A 23,329-nucleotide genomic window follows, 5' to 3' on the forward strand; every position below is an offset into this window, starting at 1 on the left:
ATCAAGAGTCCATACGCCTGAGTTGGTGGTCCTCAAATGGATATAAAAGATGCCGTGGCACTTATTGAATAAAGAATGGAAGTATTAATATTAATACAAACATATTTGCATATTGTAGTATTTCTGTGAATTTTCAATAACAGAGTTAGACTCTGGAAATCAGTGTAAAGTTTATATTTAGGTTTATTTGCAGGGGTTAAAACAGAGCAGTGCCTTCTTGCCAGAAAATTGAAAGTAACAGAAAAAGTACAGTAACATTGTCTGTTTTAGTAAGGTCATAAAAAGTAGTGTCCACAGATTGGCTCTTTTGAAAACTTAGTGGTGGTTGTTCCATAAACATAGGTTTATTATGTTTGATACCAAATTCGGTTAATAAAAACAACAGTATGTACCCCAGTTTTTACTCCTTACCACATAGGTAGGATAACTGCATTCATCTCTCCTTAGTTTGAGTAGAGGTAACTCCAAGCACCTCCTATTTCTTTTACGTCTTAGGATACCTTCCAGACTGCACACATAGCTCTCTCATGTCTCCTCTCCATATTCCTCTCTAAGCCTAGAGGTTAGGAATCTATTTTCTTAAGTAGTAGTGGCCCTGATATCACACAAAGGCACCTGTCACCTGTTACTCGACATGCGGACAGTGCACCTACCTGCTTAAGACTCTCTGGCACAATCTTTTGCATTGACTTTTCTTGTGTGTTTCTAAGGCCCATCAGCCGTGTGCTTCCCTGGTATCATCCATAACTTATCAGTCACTATATCACAGTTTGCACCAGTACTTAAAGTTAAATATTTGTGTATTTACAGTTTTCAGATTTTAATTTCATATTTCCCAACTAACTTCTCTGTTTCCCCACATACAAAATATTACCTTTTTCAATATCTTACATACTTGTTACTGCTTGTTGGATAACTCTTGTCAATGTTATTTCAACAAAAAAAATGTTGACACAATGATCCATGTTGACACAATGACACATTCATACTTTTCGCCACAGTGGTCAGGAAATCCTTCTACGTGGCACACCTCATCACAAAAGGTTTCTCATCCAGAAAAAAAGAGGTCATTGTTCCCCTCTACTCATCACTCATTAGACCCATTATAGAGTACAATGCCCCTTTTGATATGTACCTCACAAGACATCTACAACAACTGGAAAGGCCGCAGAAATACCTCACAAAGAGGATTACTGTCCTCAAACAGATGCCCTACGCAGATCGTCTCAAAAAACTCCAGCTTTACTCCATCGCATATCACCTACTCAGAGGTGATCTCTGCCTAACATACAAAGCTATGTCAAACCCAGAGCTGTTGAACATACTCCACTTAAAGAAATCCCAATTCCTCTGAGCTGCACGCTCTAGGGACATAAACCTTGTCACCCAATAAACAGAACATGCCGGAGGGATAGATTCCTGTCCTGGAGACTTCCCATACTCTGGAATAAACTACCTATCTATATCAAACAAAGCTCCTCATTAGCACTCTTCAAGAAAAATCTTGATGATTGGATGGGAAATAGGAAATTCACCCTGGGGATTACCTCTGTGGCTCTGCTCGACAGTGGCACAGGAAAATAATTTTCTTGGGAGGCAAAAGCCAGGGGACCTTTTCGGCTGGGCTTGTATAGGTCCCAGGGCCAACAGCCTAGTACCTCCCTATGAACCTATGATTCCATCCACCTTTTCCATTACATTTTCATATATTCCATATAATATCTTATTCATTTCAGTCATTTTCATAATTTCCATCTTGAAAATATTTGCAACTCTTTCACCTCAGAAATTTGCAATTTATTACATTCTTTGAAAACATAAAGCTGTTCCCTCCTCATTCATACTTTTCGCATTATTTTTCCAAGCCATACTTCAGGCGAATTTGACTGGTGTTATGGCCAAATTTCCAGTAGTTAGTATGAGTACTTTCTTGGAAATCCCATGAGAATATGGCACTAAGTAAGATAGACAGAGTTGTAGATAAACTCAACCAGGGATTCAGAAAAAGCTGCAGCGCTGGCAGTAAAGAGTTGCAGTAAAAGGAGACTGTTTGCACAACGCAGAAATCTGTGATTCAGAGACATGTTAGCTGCAGTGTAAAATGCTTCATTATCAGCTAATTTGCATCTCCCTGAATATCCCTTAACTACTGCTAGCGCCAAATCTATGTTTACCGATCTAACAAAATGTTCAGCGAAAGGCTATTTGTCGAACACTAAGCATCTCAAGTCTGTTTTATCAAACAGTTATATCATTATAAGCAAAATCACTGTATATTCATAGCTGGCCAACATAGCGGACATCAGATGATGCTGTGAAATAAAACTAAAGAAAAATAACAATAAACACACCTTCTCAAGTGCACACTACATGACATAAACTAAACAAAACCTTATATAAATTTGCCCTTTTCCCCACTTTAGTGTGATGTCATAGTTGGTATATATAGTTAGGGGATGTGGGGGATGCAGCCTCCCACATTGGGGATGTGTGGGCGGCTTACAGCAGTTATATAGTAGGTTTCTATATGAGACAATAATACAGCAAATGTATACTAATAATACACGTACTATGTGCTATTTCCTTGTTGTTGGCCAATGATGACAGTCTTTTGATTTTATTTGTGATGATATGACTGTTTGATAAACAGGCCGTTCAATGCTAAGTGTTCAACGAGTAGCCAGTTGTACAGGGGGCTCTGCTGTTGCATCTTATAACTGCCCTGTCTGTTGTAACTCAAGAACAGATAGGTCATGCAATGATACCAGAAATTACAGTTTCATACTTCATATTATGTGAAAACAGTGCTCTATTAACTGATGGGTTTGCACAGTGGATTGATGCTGATAATGATGCCTTATGTGTCAATGGTGCAGAGTTCGAAACCTTACCACCCCCAATCTCTTTTACCTTACTTTTTTTCTTTCAAACTTAAGTTAAGATTTTACTTTATTCCCTGGTGTGTAGTAGTGGTGCAGAGGACTAATATCCTGTGAGAGCATACAGGGTTCAGATCTTGTTCAGTTCCTTTAGGGCATGCTTCATAGAGTATCCATAGTGTCTAGTGTTCACCCAACCCACGTCTTTCGTGCTGCAAAGCTGTTATAGGTTAATTGGTTCATAGGACAATACTAGACTGTTGGCCTGGAGGCTGTTATGAGCCTAGCGAAGAATTTCACCCATGTTCCCACAAAGTCAGCATCTGTTTCCCCTCTCCAGCAGGGACACAGATGGGATCCCAGGGGTGTATTTTCTATTTCCCATCCAGTTGTCCAGGTTCCTGTTAAAGATGGCTAGTAAGGTACTCTGTTTGACATTGAGAGGGAGTCTATTCCACAGATGGGGGAATCTTTCAGACACAAATCTATCCTGCCTCCAAGTTCTATTAATGTCACAGACCAGGTTGAGGTCTTGCATCTTGGTAGTGTGAGTGAAGTTTGACTTACAGATATACAGCAACTCCATCAAGGCTGGGTCTGAAACGGCCTTGTATGCCAGAGACAGGTCAACTCTGAGCAGTCTGTATGGGACTTAGTAGAATGACAGGGCTTTTAGCCCATCTGTATAGGATAGGTGTTTGAGACCCTGGATTTTCCTGCTCAGGTCTCCCAGCTGCTGCATGTGCTTTGTGAGGTACATGCCAAAGGGGGCATTGTACTTGATAATGTGTCTGATTAGGGAGGAATACAGGGATGTTATGACCTCCTTGTTCTTGGAGGAAATACCCTTACTTATGAGGTGGGCCATTTAGAAAGCCTTCCATACAACTGAGGAAAAATGGTGGTCAAATTTCATGCTGCTGTCAACCTGTGTGCCCAAGTCCCTCATGGCTGATGGCATGCTTAGTACATTGTTATTAATGTGATAATTAGTGGGGATGCCATTTTCCCCAAGGGGATAATGATGCATTTCTTGGCATTCGGTTTGAGGCCATACTTCTGGTACCTGTCATTAGTTTGAGTAAGGCCCTCTTGGAAGATGTTCACATCACTAGGGGAATTTAAGATGGTGCCTAGCTTGCAGTCATCTGCAAATTTGGTCAGCCACAGACTACTAGTTTTGGCTTGCACCTCAGAAAAGTATATCCTAAACAGTAGTGCCCTAGGACTGATCCTTGAGGTATGCTGCTTGTTACGGGTCTACTACTAGAGGTGGCTTCCCCCTTGTTCTATTAAGTTTTTAAAAGCCTTTAAGGCGTAACCTGAAGAGTTATCCCTGGTGTCTAGTGTTCCCCCAACTCGCATCTTTCATGCTGCAAAGCTATTATTCTATTAATCTGTTAATTGCTTTTTGGCTGTCTGATCTATGTATTTTGCTGTGTGTCTTTACTTTACAGAATATGTGAAATGTGCCATAATACATCTTGTGTGGATCACATGTCCATTGATTTGGCAGTTGGAACTTCCATGTATATTAACCTATTTTCAAGTAAAATTTTTGATGAAAAAAGTAGGCAAATCCTCATCGACTGAGTTTTTTTATCATCTTCATTCTGGTAACAGAATCTATTTCTCACTGTCACTGTTGTAGCAGCAATAAGCAATTCACGACCTCTGATATTTGTTATTATGCATTACTTTTGTTATAAAATATTTTTTGACAGCTTGCAGGACTGACCTAGTAAAAGGAATAGACCATTCAGTGAATCTGAATTCAACTTTTCATGCTGACTCTCGCATGATCCTGGACACCACTGCAGTCCTGTTACAGTATATTAAGCTGTTAAAAGAAAAACCCAGATGCATTTTCCTTTGGTAGCCAATATTTAAGCAGATTAAGAATGAATGGAAGGAAATCTATGATGTTTACAGAACACAGCTCTGTATTTTTATATAAAATTGTAGGCAGGGCTCCCATGTAAACACTGCACGGTTTAGGAGATTTCAGAACAACAGCAGATTAATGAAAGCCAATAAATCTGAAGCTTTGTAATAGTTTGTAAAATGGTTATTATTTTAGACTGTTCACTTCAGTTACTGAGCCCTGTTATAAGCTTTTGAAGTCTGCTCTCTGTCAGCATTGGGTCAGGCTTGGGTAAATGTTTATGAAATGATAAGACTGCATGTTTCATGAAGAGTTGCATATGTTTCATTGGTAGGAGCTCTTGTGTGTTCTTTTATCGCATTAGCTGAAAGCACTTATACACAGTTTACCAAAATATCGGGTTTACATCTTGGAAAATTACTTCTGCATAGATTTATACATTGCTCCTGCTGCACGAGTAAAAACCAAAAAAAAAAAAAAAGCAGAAACCCGATTTTATTTTGTGGCAGACATGCTGCTGAAGCACGAAGATGATGGCATTTGTATCTCACCATTGGCAGCTTTGGTTATTTTGATTATTGGTGTACTTAGATTCAAGTAGACGCAAAGCTTTGGTCCATCAGGCGTGCTCTGCTCAGGTTTCTGTAAGTACGTCTTTGTATTGGCACCTGAAAACTGCATCTAACTGAGTCCTAGCACCTTCTCTTAGAAGTTATATTTCTGAGTGGTGGTTGTAACTCTGTATCACACTTCACTTTGCCATCTGAGTTCTGTCCCCTAGAAAGGATGTCTATTAGAAGTCTAAAGATCATTTATATATCTTAGATTTTAAATTGCAATGTCTTGGACTATGCCCTTTTCTCCAAAGTATAACAATCTCAGACTTATTACTAAGCAGCAGCGGGGTAAGGCACAGAACCCTTGCAAACGCTCTTTAGAGTTATAACGTCAAGTTTCAGAATTCACTCTTTTTTTTTTTTTAAGAATCGCAGTTTAGTTTTTAAGCTGCTAGGACTGTTGGTAATAACCGTCACATCTCCCACACCAGAAATCGGTTTCAGTTGTCTTCTGTTAACCTGGTACCTAATGTTGTGCTGCCGTCATCTCAAAACTCCTCATCATCTGCTTCATCTGCCATTCCAATTGTTCTAATATTGATTGATTGATATAATTTAAGTAAACGGACAAGTGGATTGGTCAATAAACCCTGGTAATCTGTAACCCAGATCCACTGGGCAGAAATAAATGTCAAGTAATACAATCTGAGGATCACATTAAACATTTGTATAGAAGCAAATATACTTATTGCAATGATTTTCGCAAGAAGGTTTGAAAGAAGGAAATTACATGATTTATAGTTTAAAACAATATTTGCAATGAGTAGTTTGAAGGGCAACTTTTACAATGAAAGCACTGAGGCACTTGGCACTGGTTCAGCAAACAACAGTTATGATAAAAGTATTCTCTTAACAAATGCACATTCAGATAATACAGTTATCACTGTTGAGGCAGAGAGTAAAGGCTATGTGTAGAAGGCTGGTTTTGAACCGAGGTTGTCAAAATCCCAAGATGATTCTTTTCAACAAGTTTTTTTTTTTCATTTTGCCTTTGTTTTAAAACCTTCATTGAGTTATCACTTAAGACACAGGCAAACATACATTTATATACAAGAAAACAAACCGTGTTAACATCTTCACAGTTACAAACATTATACATCTCGTATTATTCTTTTATACAGTTATCATCAGTCCAGCATTACATAAATTGTTCAATTCCTGCAATCCCTTAAACTTACTCCTCCTCCAGAACATTATTCTGTAGCTATCATTCCCACATTTCCATTTTTTGTATGTAATTTGCTCGTACCGTTTTCTAAGGATCCCACTTCCAGTTCTTTTATCTCTGTTAACAGTATTCAGTACCTCAAATACAGTTGGTTTAGACTCTGATTTCCATTTTCTAATAATTGCTTTTTTGACAGCCAACAGAATTAAACTTAACAAGGCCTTACTTTGTGTAGGCAACTCAGACCCTGTATCCCAGCTCAAAAATAATTTCCTTAGTTACATTTGCTCATCCAGTATTACTGATTGAGTAAAATCTGCCAGCTCATTACATGCCCAAAACATATGTTCCCAGTTACCTCTTTCTTCCCTATCACACCTGCAATATTTCCAATCTAACCGAGGAAAAATTCTTTGGCGTCTGCTTGCGGTTTAAAATACCTATGCAAACCCTTGGCAAAAATCCTTCATCTTCTAGACTTTGTTGCATACTTGGGAGCCGTACATATGTCCTCTCAGTGTTTCTTTTTCAGTTTGCTTTTAAATGTTTTTATGGTACTTTCTTGTCTGATTTCTGATGGGATCTCTTTCCAAATTGTTGTTGCCAACTTTGAGAATATCCTTTCTCCTGTTGCTGTTTTGAAATTGGGGCTAGTGAGAGTAAGTCTTTCTTCGTATACATATGTTAGCGCATTGTTTTGTCTGATTTTTAGTTTTGTTCTTAATGAGGTGGGGGGGCAGCAACATTAGCTTTCTGTTTAATTTCATATATCTCTGTGGAGGGTATCAGAGTTACTCTTTTGTAAACAGGTAACCATTTAACACATTGTAGAAGGTGGCAATGATAGTTCTGTTGATCTGCAAATAAAGCAAATTTGCAATTTTTTCTATTGCCGTTTACATTTTTTGTATGTTGCCGCTGTATTGGAAGGTAGTTAGTTGGAAACCATATTCAGTTTTTGAATTAGTACATTCTTAGTTATGGCAAGACAAGCAGTACGTGTGAGAAGATGGGAAAAGTAGCATAGTTTAAGCTACCCCAGGGTTTTGTTGATAATGTTGTAAAATATGCTTTGGGAAAGAAAGAGAACGGCCTAAAGTTAATTGTAGGCATCTCTGTTCTTTTATAGCTGGCAAGCATTTGCCATTTTTGGCAATTGCATATATGCAGGTTTTTTTAAGCTTTTATGGAGTTCCAAACATCATAATGCCAGATTTTAAGTTATTTATGAGAAGTCTGTTGCTGTGAGTCCAGTTGCATAGCATTGTGATGCTGGTTGCAGTTTCTGATGTTGGATAGATGAGCTTTTAATAGGTTCATAAGTTCATAGGTAGGTACTAGGCTATCTGCCCAAGGGCATTTATAAGCATAGCCAGAATGTGTCGGCTTTCGCCTCTCTTTTAAATTAATTTCCTGTGCTTCTGTCTAGCAGGCCATTGAAATGATCCCGGGGTAAATTTATGATTTCCCATCCACTCATCAAGATTTCTCTTGAAGAGAGTCAGTGAAGAGCTCTGCCTAACATAAATTGGGATTCTATTCTAGAGTGAGGGAAGTCTCTGGGACAGGAATTTGTCTCTCCAGCATGTCCTGTGTATTGTTGTGCTGAGGTTTAGCTCACTGGAGCTTGTGGCTCTAAGAGATTTGGTTTACTTGAGGTGAAGCATGTCCATTAATTCCGGGTTGGACATGGCCTTGTACGTCAGGCAGAGATCACCTCTGAGCAGGCGATAAGCAACCGAGTAGAGCTGGAGTTTCTTTAGTTGAGCTGCATAGGGCATCTGTTTGAGACCCATGATCCTCTTGGTGAGGTACTTCTGTGGTCTTTCTAGCTGTTGTAGGTATCGAGTAAGGTACATTCCAAATGGGGCATTGTACTCTATTATGGGCCTAATGAGTGATGAGTAGAGGGGCACGATGACCTCTCATGATCTAGATGTTAACCCTTTCGTGATTAGGTGGGCTACATAGAAGGATTTTCTAACCACTTTGGCAATGTGATTATCAAAGGAGAGGTTGCTATTTACCTGGGTCCCCAGATCCCTAATTACATCTTCCGTACTTAGTGGATTACCACCTATGTGATAATTTGTGGGCATTTTGTTTTTCCCAAAGGGGATGACTATGCACTTTTTGGCATTTAGCTTGAGGCCATGGTTCTGACACCAGGAATTTGTTTCCGTGAGACCCTTCTGGAGGATGTCTGCGTCAGCCGGAGAGTCGATTATGGCCCCCAGTTTGCAGTTATCAGCAAACTTGGTCAACCATAGTCCTCCCATGCGTGCCTGTACTTCAGGGAAGTATATACCGAACAGGAGGGGTCCCAAGACTGAGCCCTGTGGGACACCACTTGTAACTTGTTAGTCGGACATGGCACCCGCAACTCTGAGCATGTGAGTTCTATCTGTGAACCAGTTGGCAACCCATCTCGTGACATAGGGGTTAATGTTCAAGCTGGTGAGCTTTTCTATAATGCCAGAGTGGGGAATGGTGTGGAAGGCCTTAGCGAGGTCCAGGTAGGCTGTGTGGACTACCTTTCCCTCATCTGTGGCCTTGGTAACTGTTTCAAAAAATCAACTAGGTTTAGGAGGCAGGATCTGCCTTTAACAAAGCTGAATTGGGAAGGGTCCAGTGTCTGGAGGTTCCCAATGTCTTTGTTTATGAGTTCCATGATGATGAGCTCCATAGCTTTGCAGACCAGGCTAGTCAGGCTTATAGGGCGATAGTTCCCAGGATCTGTTGTGGCACCACCTTTGTGGAGCAGGATAACTGTTGCTGTACGTCATTCCTTGGGTACATAGCCTGTGGTAAGGCTGACTTTGAACAGTGAATTTAGGTGAGGGTTTAGTTCGTTTTGGAGCTCGTGTAAGACGCAGCCTGGGATACCATCCGGTCCCATTGATGCTGTGTTTTTGGCTTAGGAGAGGCCTGTTTTCATCTGCGTGTCTGTGATGTCTGGGGCTCTACATTCTTCAGGGATGGACATGGGCCCTTTTGGGGGTGAGGGGGGGCAAAGTTTGCACTGAAACTGTCGGCCAGGGTGTTGGCAATGTCAGGTGGTTCAGTGTATTTTTTGCCATTTTGCACTAGCTCAGAGCAGATCTGAGAGTTGCCACCTAGGTTTCTGACATAGCTAAAGAAGGCTTTGTGATTATCTTTAGAGTCTTTGGCAATTTTTCTTTTGAAACTGGCCTTGGGTGATTTTATGAGGGATCGTAGTTTCTTGCTAATACTGATCAGGGATGCCTTTCCTTTTTGGGATTTTACTTTCTCATGTAGAAGTTCCCTCCTTTTGTTTTATAGCTTGTTTATGGCCTGGGACTACCAGACTGGTTTCCTCTTTTTGGAGGAGTGAGTCTTGGTTTTACTTGGGATGGCTCGATCCATGCATTCCTATAGGTGCTCATAGAATGCATTTGTATAGGATTCTGCAGTTTGGGCAGCATTATCCTTTAGCAAGGGGGCTTTGAAACTTTCCACCTCAGTCTTGAGAAGTGTGAAGTTTGCTCTTGAAAAGATTTTCACAGTGGTTTCCTTGACCGGGGGTGGGGTCGGGATGTGGATGCCCATTGAGATTAGTTTATAGTCTGATCTTAGCAGCGAGGGGTTTACATCTGGTGTGGAGCACTGGTCTCCCATGCTGGTGATGATCAGGTCCAATATGTTGTCGCCTCTTGTGGGCATGGTGACCAGTTGTTCCAGGGCATTTGAGTTTATAAACTCTAGGAAGCATTGGCCAAAGGAGTTTGTACTTGAGTAGTTTTCCCAGTCAATGTTTGGGTAGTTGAAATCACCCAGTATCATGGTGTTTGGTAGGATCTTCATATTTTCCAATGTTCTCAGGAATGCTGAGTGGGGTCCTGAGACATGGTGGGTGATCTGTAGCAAGCTACGATCTGAAAAGCAGCTTTGCCCACTGTTAGTTGCACATGGATGGTCTCCGAGGCCTCGTGCTGTGCTACTAACCTGGAGGTATGGGTATCCCTTATGAAAATGGATACACCCCCCTCCTTTTGTATTTCGGTCCAGGTTCTGGGGCCGAAAGGTACGGTATGAGTTGTAGCCTGGTAGTGCTGGGGTGCTCTCTGGAACCTTGAACCAGGTTTCTGTTACTGCACAGATATCGATTTTCTCCATTTTGGGGAGTGCCTCGAGTGCATGCATTTTGAGGTTTAGACTTCTGACATTGAGTAGCATTACCCTCAGCTTTTGGTTACTTGTGTTGTTTATGGAGGTGGGTTTGTCTTTTGAGCCTTGCCTAAAAAGGCACTATGGGGGTGGCAAGAGCCTTGGCCAGTATTCAAAAGCCTAAGGGCGACAGGTGCAGGCCATCTCTGGCGAAGCAGCGTGGCTTGTCAAGCATGTCATCCCAGGCTGACAGACACTGGATCCCCTTTGAACGACACCAATAGCTTAGCCAGTTGTTAAAACTGATCATTTTGTTCTTTATACTGTGGCATCATTCTTGGTGAGGGCAAGATGCTACTCAGGATCAGGGTCATACCGGCCTGGGCTACATGATCAGAGAGCTCCTCTATGTCTCTTTTCATGTAGTCCAGGGAGGTACGTCTCAAGTCGTTCACACCAACATGTACAATGACAGAGTCATATTTGTACTTGTTTTGGAGTGACCTGAGTGCTTGTGTTATGTGGCGGATCCTTGCACCCGACAGGCAGCTTACAGTAACCTTCTCCTTGTTCATTCTAGTGAGTGGAACGTCGGTGTGCCTGACAATAGAGTTACCTATTACTAGTGTATTGGGTGTGTTATTTAGCCTTAGGGGCTGGGGTTTTGTGGCACACTGGCTTTGTGAAGTATGTGATACGTTGTTGTAGTTAGAGGGTAGAGGTTGCTTGGATGTCTGCTTTGGAGGTCTCTACTGCTTAGGCAAATTTTTATTTATAGCCTCCGACTATGTTTTAGTGTATTTATGTGTGTTGTTTGCTGGTGCAGATATGACTGGTGTGTGTGAGACTGGTAATGTGGTGCAAGTGTTTCCCTTCTCTTCCTGACTGACTGTTCCAGCCTTGGGTGGAGAGAGCTTGGCCTCCAGTTTGGCTGTATAGTTGCATCTCTCACATACATGTGTGTTTGTTGGAAGGAGGAGAGGGTTGTCTGTGTACATGAGGCAATTGTAACGTTACCTCAAGATTCCCAGATTCACCAGCTGGACTGGAGAGTACACCTGAAACTGCCCTTTGAACATGCCTGTACGGATAAATTAACTGATTTGCTGATTGTCTGGTAGGGATGAATGGGGAGCATTGTACTACTGTATAGTAAAGGGGGGTGGAGTGTTAGCGTTTATTAGTGCTTACTGAGAGCTTAGAGCAAGTGCTGGACTGTAAAAGGAAGGGTAGAGTTCTTTAGTTGAAAGTTTGACTAATTCCAAGGAAAGAATTGAAGATCAGACTTCGTGGAGCCTGGAATAGTTTAACCCAAGCTAACCGGCACTGCGTGGTGCACAAAGCCGCGCAAATGCGGGTTTTAAAGCAGGGAGATGAAAGAGCTAGAAATTAGCCTAAAACGGCCAATAAACTACTAGTTGCTGGGCTGAGACCACTCCTCCAGAGACAGATAGGCTGCTCAAAGCTCCCCACTCTCACTGGTGAACAGGTGAACAGAGAAACTTCCTCCTATCCAAGTAAGGATATGGGCAACACAGGAACTTGTACCACAGCCCTGAATTCAGCAGAACCTGAAAACTGGAATAGACTAGCTTAGAAATGGCGGGAAACAAGATTTTTTTTTTGTTTTTTTTTTCTTTTTTTGCAGAAAGAACAGTAAATTTACACAAAAAAAACACTTTAAATGCTTAGAACAGGCTAGCGCACTTGAGTGTGTAGCCTACAACAGGTAAACAACACAAAAAAACAACTTAAACGATTTTAAAAGTGCAAACAGCAAAAAATTGCTTTTTAGAGAACAGAAATGCTAGTAAATCGTTTGTTCGGCGAACTTAGCAGTCACAGGAAAAATGCAGAGAAAAAATACTTAATCAGTTGAAAGTCGCCCTTTTGTCGCTCTGCTGCTTGTGGTACTCTGCAGGACACCACGAGGAGCTTTGCTGAGGTGTATACAAGAGCAAAACCGTGCAAATGCGGGTTTTAAAGCAGGGAGATGAAAAAGCTAGAAATTAGCACAAAACAGAAATAAACTACTAGTTGCTGGGCTGAGACCACTCTTCCAGGGACAGATAGGCTGCTCAAAGCTCCCCACTCTCACTGTTGAACAGAGAAACTTCCTCCTATCCAAGTAAGGATATGGGCAACACAGGAACTTGTACCACAGCCCTGAATTCAGCAGAACCTGAAGACTGGACTAGACTAGCTTAGAAAAGGCGGGAAACAAGAATATATTTTTTTCTTTTTTTGCAGAAAGAACAGTAAACTTGCACAAAAAACACTTTAAATGCTTAGAACAAGCTTGCTTACTTGAGTGTGTAGCCTACAACAGTTAAACAACACAAAAAACAACTTAAACGACTTTAAAAGTGCAAACAGCAAAAAATAGTAAAGTATGCAGAAAAAATAGAATTTTTAGAACAAAGAAATGCTAGTAAATCGCTTATTCAGCGAACTTAGCAGTCACAGGAAAAATGCAGAGAAAAAAATACTTAATCAGTTGAAAGTTGCCCTTTTGTCGCTCTGCTGCTTGTAGTACTCTGCAGGACACCACGAGGAGCTTTGCTGAGTTGTATACAAGCGCAAAACCGCGCACATTCTGATTTTAAAGCAGGGAGATGAAAGAGCTAGAAATTAGCCCAAAACGGCCAATAAACTACTAGTTGCTGGGCTGAGACCACTCCTCCATGGACAGATAGGCTGCTCAAAGCTCCCCACTCTCACTGGTGAACAGAGAAACTTCCTCCTATCCAAGTAAGAATATGGGCAACACAGGAACTTATAACACAGCCCTGAATTCAGCAGAACCTGAAAACTGGACAAGACTAGCTTAGAAAAGGCGGGAAACAAGATTTTTTTTTTCTTTTTTTGCAGAAAGAACAGTACACTTACACAAAAAAACACTTTAAATGCTTAGAAACAGGCTAGCACACTTGAATGTGTAGCCTACAACAGTTAAACAACACAAAAAACAACTTAAATGACTTTAAAAGTGCAAACAGCAAAAAAATAGTAAAGTATGCAGCAAAAATAGCTTTTTAGAGCACAGAAATGCTAGTAAATCGCTTGTTCGGTGAACTTAGCAGTCACAGGAAAAATGCAGAGAAAAAATACTTAATCAGTTGAAAGTCGCCCTTTTGTCGCTCTGCTGCTTGTAGTACTCTGCAGAACACCACAAGGAGCTTTGCTGAGTTGTATACAAGCGCAAAACCACGCAAATGCAGGTTTTAAAGCAGGGAGATGAAAGCGCTGGAAATTAGCCTAAAACGGCCAATAAACTACTAGTTGCTGGGCTGAGACCACTCCTCCAGGGACAGATAGGCTGCTCAAAGCTCCCTACTCTCACTGGTGAACAGAGAAACTTCCTCCTATCTAAGTAAGGATATGGGCATCAAAGGAACTTGTGCCACAGCCCTGAATTCAGCAGAACCTGAAAACTGGACTAGACTATCTTAGAAAAGGCAGGAAACAAGAATTTTTTTTGTTTTTTTTTTTCTTTTTTTGCAGAAAGAACAGTAAACTTACACAAAAAAAACACTTTAAATGCTTAGAACAAGCTTGCTCACTTGAGTGTGTAGCCTACAACAGTTAAACAACACAAAAACAACTTAAACGACTTTAAAAGTGCAAACAGCAAAAAATAGTAAAGTATGCAGAAAAAATAGAATTTTTAGAACAAAGAAATGCTAGTAAATCACTTATTCAGCAGTCACAGGAAAATTGCAGAGAAAAAAATACTTAATCAGTTGAAAGTTGCCCTTTTGTCGCTCTGCTGCTTGTAGTACTCTGCAGGACACCATGAGGAGCTCTGCTGAGTTGTATACAAGCGCAAAACCGCGCACATTCTGATTTTAAAGCAGGGAGATGAAAGAGCTAGAAATTAGCCCAAAACGGCCAATAAACTACTAGTTGCTGGACTGAGACCACTCCTCCGTGGACAGATAGGCTGCTCAAAGCTCCCCACTCTCACTGGTGAACAGAGAAACTTCCTCCTATCCAAGTAAGGATATGGACAACACAGGAATTTATAACACAGCCCTGAATTCAGCAGAACCTGAAAACTGGACAAGACTAGCTTACAAATGGCGGGAAACAATAATTTTTTTTCTTTTTTTGCAGAAAGAACAGTACACTTACACAAAAAAAAAAAACACTTTAAATGCTTAGAAACAGGCTAGCACACTTGAGTGTGTAGCCTACAACAGTTAAACAACACAAAAAACAACTTAAATGACTTTAAAACTGCTAACAGCAAAAAAATAGTAAAGTATGCAGCAAAAATAGCTTTTTGGAGCACAGAAATGCTAGTAAATCGCTTGTTTGGTGAACTTAGCAGTCACAGGAAAAATGCAGAGAAAAAAATACATAATCAGTTGAAAGTCACCCTTTTGTCACTCTGCTGCTTGTAGTACTCTGCAGGACACCACGAAGAGCTTTGCTGAGTTGTAAAGAAGCGCAAAACTGCGCAAATGCGGTTTTAAAGCAGGGAGCTGAAAGAGCTAGAAATTAGCCCAAAACGGCCAATAAACTACTAGTTGCTGGGCTGAGACCACTCCTCCAGGGACAGATAGGCTGCTCAAAGCTCCCCATTCTCACTGGTGAACAGAGAAACTTCCTCCTATCCAAGTAAGGATATAGGCAACACAGGAACTTGTACCACAGCCCTGAATTCAGCAGAACCTGAAAACTGGAATAGACTAGCTTAAAAATGGCAGGAAACAAGACTTTTTTTGTATTTTTTTTCTTTTTTTGCAGAAAGAACAGTAAACTTGCACAAAAAACACTTTAAATGCTTAGAATAGGCTAGCGCACTTGAGTGTGTAGCCTACAACAGTTAAACAACACAAAAAACACTTAAACAACTGTAAAAGTGCAAACAGCAAAAAATAGTAAAGTATGCAGCAAAAATAGCTTTTTAGAGCACAGGAATGCTAGTAAATCGCTTGTTCGGTGAACTTAGCAGTCACAGGAAAAATGCAGAGGAAAAAAATACTTAATCAGTTGATAGTTGCCCTTTTGTCACTCTGCTGCTTATAGTACTCTGCAGGACACCAAGAGGAGCTTTGCTGAGTTGTATACGATTCCAGAAGGAGGGAGGTCATCTGTGTACTTAATATATTTAGCTTGGAAAGTCCAGAAAGCAAATCATTAATAAAAAGTGAGAATAACAGAGGCTTAAGAACAGATTGTTATGGGTGTCACCTATGTTAAAGGTTCCTTGATTAGAAAATCAGTTTTTGAGTATACTTGAAATGTCTTGTTCTCCTGATAGCTTTGCAGCCATGTTAGGACCTGAGAACAAAGTTAAACTTCCTTTACTTATTGAGAGGAGAAGGCTGTGAAAGGCTGTCATAAAGGCCCTGGTCATTCCTACGCACAGGCCACCTGTTAATTTAGGTTTGTTCATATTGTTTCAGATATTGTCATCTAATGGTCCCTCAGTCCATGTCTTTACACTTAACCTTGGCTGGCACAGTTTTACTAGCTATGACCCCTTTTGCCCAAACTGTAAGGTAGTTATCACTGCCACCAGTCAACTCCTTATCAGCTACTTTAAGGCCCTTAACAAAGGGTGTCCAATCTTACTGTGTAATATTAATATTAATGGAAGTGGTTTGACCAAGACAAGGTTATTAGGAGTGGCCCTCACAGTGTCACCAAATAAATATGCAAGTACTCTCAAAACTCAACAATGAAAGGTTTAAATATATTTAATAATAAATACTAAAAGAACAAGAAACTACTCTGTATATATTCACAGTGACATTAAAGTTCAAAATCACAGGAAATATTTAAAACAACATTGCAGGACAGTCTCAAATAAATTAAGAAAAATATCTAAACTAAGCTTCGCTATATTCCTGACTATATCTAAGAAAATTATACTATTCCGTAGTAACTAACTAACTTAGAGCAAGGCAGATGTGAATGTTTTTTGTCAGGTCCAAGACAGAATATAGAATGTTGTGTCTCTGTAAGAGACTTTTTACATTAATATCTCAAATATTACTGCTCGGATAGCTTGCAAAATGACATCATTTCTTGTCATCTGACTCTATCCCAGGTGAAACCCCCCACTGCTGGAATATGTCAGTATTTAGCATCTGCTTGTGAAAATACATAGACCTCAGATCTTTGGCAGATGCTGGAAGTCATAAAACAATTGCATTCCTCCACATTTCAAAACTAGTAATTCGTTCACTCTGCAGTGGCTCCTCAGTTCACAGGCAAAGGCATCAAAGGAGCTTTCACCTTGTCTCCTGCCTTGACTGAATTTTGGCACAGTTCACAGGTTCTGCAATACCCTGTTACATCCCTGGAAATCCAAGGCCAATAAAAGTTCTGGATAATATGTCTCTTGGCATGCTTTATGCCCATATGACCTGCAAAGGGAATGTCATGGGCTATGGCTAGACGTGCCAGGCAGTAGGCTTTGGGCACTATCAACTGTTGTATTCTCTCATCTTCTAGCCCATCCTCAGGGGTCCATTATCTTACAGTGATCCTTTGTCCCCATATACAGATTCCCCTTTTCCTTGACAATCAGGCTTCTCCTTCACTACCTCCCTCAAGCTTTGTAATGTAGGGTCTGAAAGCTGAGCCTGTCTCAGCTCTCACTTTGTAACTTTTCCCAGCTTTCCTTCCACAGGAAGTCTGGTATCCTCTGACAGCAGTGCCTCACTGTCAACCTGGGTATTACTACTCACCTCTGCCTTTGCAGTCACTTGCCCAAGGGAACATCAGTACCCACTAGCAGCTGTGCCTTACCTTCAGTCTTACTGCTAAAGGTTAGATCCATCCCTGAAGTAGACACCTCATCAGTTCTGACTTCAAGTGTGTGGTACCCTCCCTCCCTACCAGACCCACATGGCTGTCTCAAGCCTGTCTTCATGTAACTGCATGCACACAAGGTACTGCATTATCAAAATCATTCCCTATCAGGACATCTGCAGGGATATCCAAAAACACACCTACTTGCTTGCTTCCTTTTCGACCCTCCCAGTCAAGGTGCACCCTACCCAAAGGTATTTGGAATGGGGTCCCTCCTAAAGCTCTGACTGGAGTAGGCTGCTTAAGCAAGTTGCACTCCTCTTTAGCCATTGCAGGCTTCACAATGGTTAGGTCAGAGGCTGTCTGTCTTTTAGCAGTGGCATGTTTCCCATCTACTAAGATAGGATAAAACATGTTTTGATAGTTTGGTACCCTTTTGTCTCTAGACAACTTACCACTGGCATTCTGTCATTCTCACTTACTGGCTTCCCTACCTTTTGTTCCCCATCTTGTTTCCATGGACATCTATATGCCACATGGCCCCAGTGGTTACATTTAAAACATTTAACCCTTGTTCCTGGTCATGTACCTGAACTAGTGGCTTGCCCTGCTACTGGATGACTCTGTTGGCACAGTTTAGGCTGCCCACCATGGGTTTCCTTAGACCCACGAGCAGCACTGGTTATCTCTTTCCTGTGCAGTGGTGCTCTGCTTGCTACGTATAGATCTCCCTTTATCCACAACTCATCTGCAGTATTACATTCTCTATCTGCCAGCCAGATTCTCATGTCCTCAAGTAAAGGACTGAGGGCTTGTTCCCTCACCAAAAGGTCTGCCAACCCTTCAAAAGTGGTGACCTGACACCCACTCACCCATCTATGAAAATAAGTGCTGAATTCAGCAATATATTCACACACAGTTTCATCTGCCTTGCGTTTGTGCTCACAAAACTTTTTTCTGTGAACTTCAGGTGTTAACTTAAAACACTCTAATAATGAATTTAACTGTATTATAATTTAAGCAATCAGTATCAGACAATTTAGAAACAGCAGTTACAGCTTTACCATGGAGTAAGGAGGTTGGTAACCATACCCAGAGCCCTTGGCCAACATTATTCTGTTTACATATCCTTTCAGACAAATAAATAAAACTATCAAAATTATCACCTTCTGTAAATTGTGGAAGAAATTTACTGACCTTTATTGCTTCTGGGGTTTGGTTACTCCCTTCCCCGTTACCTCCATGACCCTTGTGAAGAGTCAGCATCTCCTTTTCATGTTGCCTCTGCCTCTCATTTTCTTCAGCCTCAGACATCTCAGCTTCTTTGCTGATTCTTATGCCATCTGTTTCTCCTTTCTTCAGCCACCAAACCCACAGTCTCTCTGCTGATTCTAGTTCCAAACATTTGGCCTTCAGTTCAAGTCTCTTTAACTCCAGAAAGATTTTTAAGTCCTTTGAGGCAAAGTTGAACTGTCCATTTTCTGAGAGTTGTACATCCCAAGGGCAGTCTGGTTATCTTCCTGGTTGCTGGTCTGTGATGCAGTTGTGGTTAAGGCTGCAATAATTTCTGCTTTATTCAGGTTGGCATGCAATAATCCTTTGTCTTGGCACAGCTCAGCCAACTGGCTCTTTATCAGCTTGCCATACTCCTCTGCTGACATCCTTGCCTGCTCTCCCTGACTGACTAAGCTAAACCAAAATAAATAAAAGCATTGTGATATGAAACTCTGAATGTCTACCATGTGGCTGTTTGAGAGTACAAACAGCTTCTTTAGTGACCACTGTTTACAGGCTATAGGAGTTCAATATCCACACCACGGAATCCTAATATGTGATGTGGTGATTCCACCACTGCCAGCCAGTAATGTGACAACCCACCACTGGACCAGTAATTAGAGAGTCTCAGTTTTCAACACTGGCATCAGTGGGGGATGTACACTGGGAGGATAACAAGTACACACACAGTATTTCCAGATGCAGCTCTCTGCATTACGTACAATTTAACTTAAGAGCACACAGAGACCACAGTCAGTCCGGGGCTGGTTTCTCCCTCTTTCTCCAGATCCCCAGTAAGACTCCACACCTGCACAGCTATAGAGTTGAGATCTGAGCTGAGTGGCCAAGCCAAGACCTCCAGCAGTGCTTCATGTCCCTGCCCAAGTAGCTGAGACACATGAGGTTTACGCACACACACACACACACACATGGGAAAGGCTGGCACAGGTTTACTAGCTATGCTCCCCTTTTGCCCAGACTATAAGGTAGTTATCACTGCCACCAGCCAACTCCTTATCAGCTACTTTAAGGCCCTTAACAAAGGATGTTCATCTTATTGTGTAATGTTAATATTAATACAAATGGTAGTTTGCCCAAGAGCAAGGCTATTAGGACAGATCCACACAGTGTCACCAAATAAATATGCAAGCCCTTTCTAAACTTAAATATCTCTGGACAGATCAGCCACAATGAAAGGTTTAAATATATTTTATAATAATTAATAAAAGAAAAATAAACTACTCGGTATATATTCACAGTGACATCAGAGTTCAAAATCACAGGAAATATTTAAAACAACATTGCAGGAGAGCCTCAAATAAATAAAGAAAAATATCCAAACTAAGCTTTGTGATATTCCCGACTGTATCTAAGACAATTATACTGTTCCCTAGTAACTTACTTACTTAGAGCAAGGCAGATGTGGTGAATGGTTCTTGTCAGGTCCAAGACAGAATACAGAATACTATGTCTCTCTAAGAGACTTTTCACATTAATATCTGAAATATTACTGCTAGGATAGCTTGCAAAATGACATCATTTCCTTTCATCTGACTCTGTCCTGGGTGAAACCCCCACTGCTGGAATCTAGCAGCATTTAGCATCTACCTGTGAAACTACGTAGACCTCAGATCTTTGGCAGATGCTGGAAGTCATAAAACAATTGCATTCCTTCACATTTCAAAACTAGTAATTAGTTCACTCCGAAGACAATACAGAAAGCTTCTCGGCACAGACATTATTTCCCTGACCTAGCCAATAAAGTACTTTAATTTCAGCTATGTTTCTGAAGTTAACCTCCTGTATTCCAGTTTCCAATGTTAAAATGTATACATTTGAACAGTTACAGTAGTGCATGTACATTTCTGTTTTCTTCCATCAGGGCACACTGTGGTTACTTTTAAGCACAAGCACTTTGTAAAATACCTTTTTTAACACATGAGTATACAAACCAGCTTGATATACACATGACATACAGTTCTAATACAGTTGTAACACAAGCATCCTATATAAATCATGTTGATATTCACAAACGACATATAATTATTTACAAAATTTCAGATAGCTGTGCTGGCAGTATCCCCCTTTGTCACAAGGTGTACACCTCACCATAACATTTCTGAGCTCAGGTCATTGTGTTGTAATGCATCTCTAAATTCTAGGTGTAATGGAGCCTTGGATTCCACAACACAGAAGGTTTCATTGTCCTCAGAAATGTCCATTACCTTATAATATTCAACACTACAGACGTTTTTCAATTTGTTTAGAAAATTATCTTACACTGCTTATAAAGTACTTGAGTAATAGTTTTTAAATAATATATGTTTTATGTAGGTATATTGACTGGCCTTTCCTTTTTTGTAAGTAGTTTTGGTTAGGTGATAAAATAATTCCTTTCAGACTGCTACCCTTAAATGAAGTTATAGGTAATATTTCCTTTTGTAGTACTTAGGCTACTGAATGCATTTGTTGTAGTTTCTGTTTGTTATGCTACATTTTGTAAAGTCTGTGTTTTGTTTATCATGTAGCCTGTTTAAGGTAGGTGTAATCTTTTTTTTTTTTTGCTTCCCAGTTCTAGATCTCACCTTATAGCATCACTAGCAGGCATATAATCATACCGTTTGTCCCAGAAGGATGGGAGCTGAGCATTCCATTCCCAGGCTAGGTAACAGTCCTATGACCCCATTTGTTCCTGCACAAGAATCCTAATCAGCTTTCCATTCTCTTGCAAGCATTTCATGGGAGAGAGCAGGTCAACTTGCAGGTGCTATTGGATTGACTAGCCTCTCCCCTTGGGACCACCCTCACAGTAGCTCTTCCAACATATGTGATTGCTGTCACCTGAGAGGAAGAGTGCCTCCTCATATTGAATTGCCATCAGATACCGGTGAGAATGCACCAAGACAGCGCAGACCCTGTAGGGTCAAACTCTACTAGGTAAATACTGTTGCTGTGTCTCTGTCTTACGTTTGCAGCAGTAAGCCCAGGACAGGAGAGCTGGTAGTAACCCATCAACCCCCCCACTCCCTGTCTAGCGCTACAGGTGCCTGAAATGCTGTTTAAACTGGGGTTTCCTGTGGCATTCTCAGAACTCTAGTTTGCTCAACATGATGAACAAAATCTTCATCTGTCACATTCAGTCTAGAAGCTCTATAAAACTGGTTCTGAATGACATTTTGAAAAATATATGGGGGGGGGGTGCATACTATCTTTAGCTAATAAGTGGTTTACATGGCATTCTTTATATGGGGGTGCATACTATCTTTAGCTAATAAGTGGTTTACATGGCATTCTTTATATGGGGGTGCATACTATCTTTAGCTAATAAGTGGTTTACATGGCATTCTTTATATGGGGGTGCATCCTATCTTTAGCTAATAAATGGTTTCCATGGCATTCTTTATATGGGGGTGCATCCTATCTTTAGCTAATAAGTGGTTTACATGGCATTCTTTATATGGGGGTGCATACTATCTTTAGCTAATAAGTGGTTTACATGGCATTCTTTATATCGGGGTGCATACTATCTTTAGCTAATAAGTGGTTTACATGGCATTCTTTATATGGGGGTGCGTACTATCTTTAGCTAATAAGTGGTTTCCATGGCATTCTTTATATGGGGGTGCATACTATCTTTAGCTAATAAATGGTTTCCATAGCATTCTTTATATGGGGGTGCATACTATCTTTAGCTAATAAGTGGTTTCCATGGCATTCTTTATATGGGGGTGCATACTATCTTTAGCTAATAAATGGTTTCCATAGCATTCTTTATATGGGGTGTGCATACTATCTTTAGCTAATAAGTGGTTTACATGGCATTCTTTATATGGGGGATGCATACTATCTTTAGCTAATAAATGGTTTACATGGCATTCTTTATATGGGGTGCATACTATCTTTAGCTAATAAGTGGTTTACATGGCATTCTTTATATGGGGGTGCATACTATCTTTAGCTAATAAATGGTTTCCATGGCATTCTTTATATGGGGTGCATACTATCTTTAGCTAATAAATGGTTTCCATGGCATTCTTTATATGGGGTGCATACTATCTTTAGCTAATAAATGGTTTCCATGGCATTCTTTATATGGGGGGTGCATACTATCTTTAGCTAATAAATGGTTTCCATGGCATTCTTTATATGGGGGTGCATACTATCTTTAGCTAATAAATGGTTTCCATGGCATTCTTTATATGGGGGTGCATACTATCTTTAGCTAATAAATGGTTTACATGGCATTCTTTATATGGGGGGTGCATACTATCTTTAGCTAATAAATGGTTTCCATGGCATTCTTTATATGGGGTGCATACTATCTTTAGCTAATAAGTGGTTTACATGGCATTCTTTATATGGGGGTGCATACTATCTTTAGCTAATAAATGGTTTCCATGGCATTCTTTATATGGGGGTGCATACTGTCTTTAGCTAATAAGTGGTTTACATGGCATTCTTTATATGGGGGTGCATACTATCTTTAGCTAATGGTTTACATGGCATTCTTTATATGGGGGGTGCATACTATCTGTAGCTAATAAGTGGTTTCCATGGCATTCTTTATATGGGGGTGCATACTATCTTTAGCTAATAAATGGTTTCCATG

The 23,329-nt window shown here is 40.6% G+C and overlaps 1 protein-coding gene across 1 annotated transcript in view; it reads left to right on the plus strand.

Annotated features, from left to right (window-relative positions):
* The window catches only part of LRMDA (leucine rich melanocyte differentiation associated), a 2,308,867-nt gene that overhangs the window by 948,388 nt on the left and 1,337,150 nt on the right, over positions 1-23,329 (plus strand). The window lies entirely within an intron of this gene.

This window comes from Protopterus annectens, chromosome 14.part0 (genome assembly GCF_019279795.1).
Source record: "Protopterus annectens isolate FY-2018-M chromosome 14.part0, PAN1.0, whole genome shotgun sequence".
Classification (NCBI taxonomy): Eukaryota; Metazoa; Chordata; order Ceratodontiformes; family Protopteridae; genus Protopterus; species Protopterus annectens.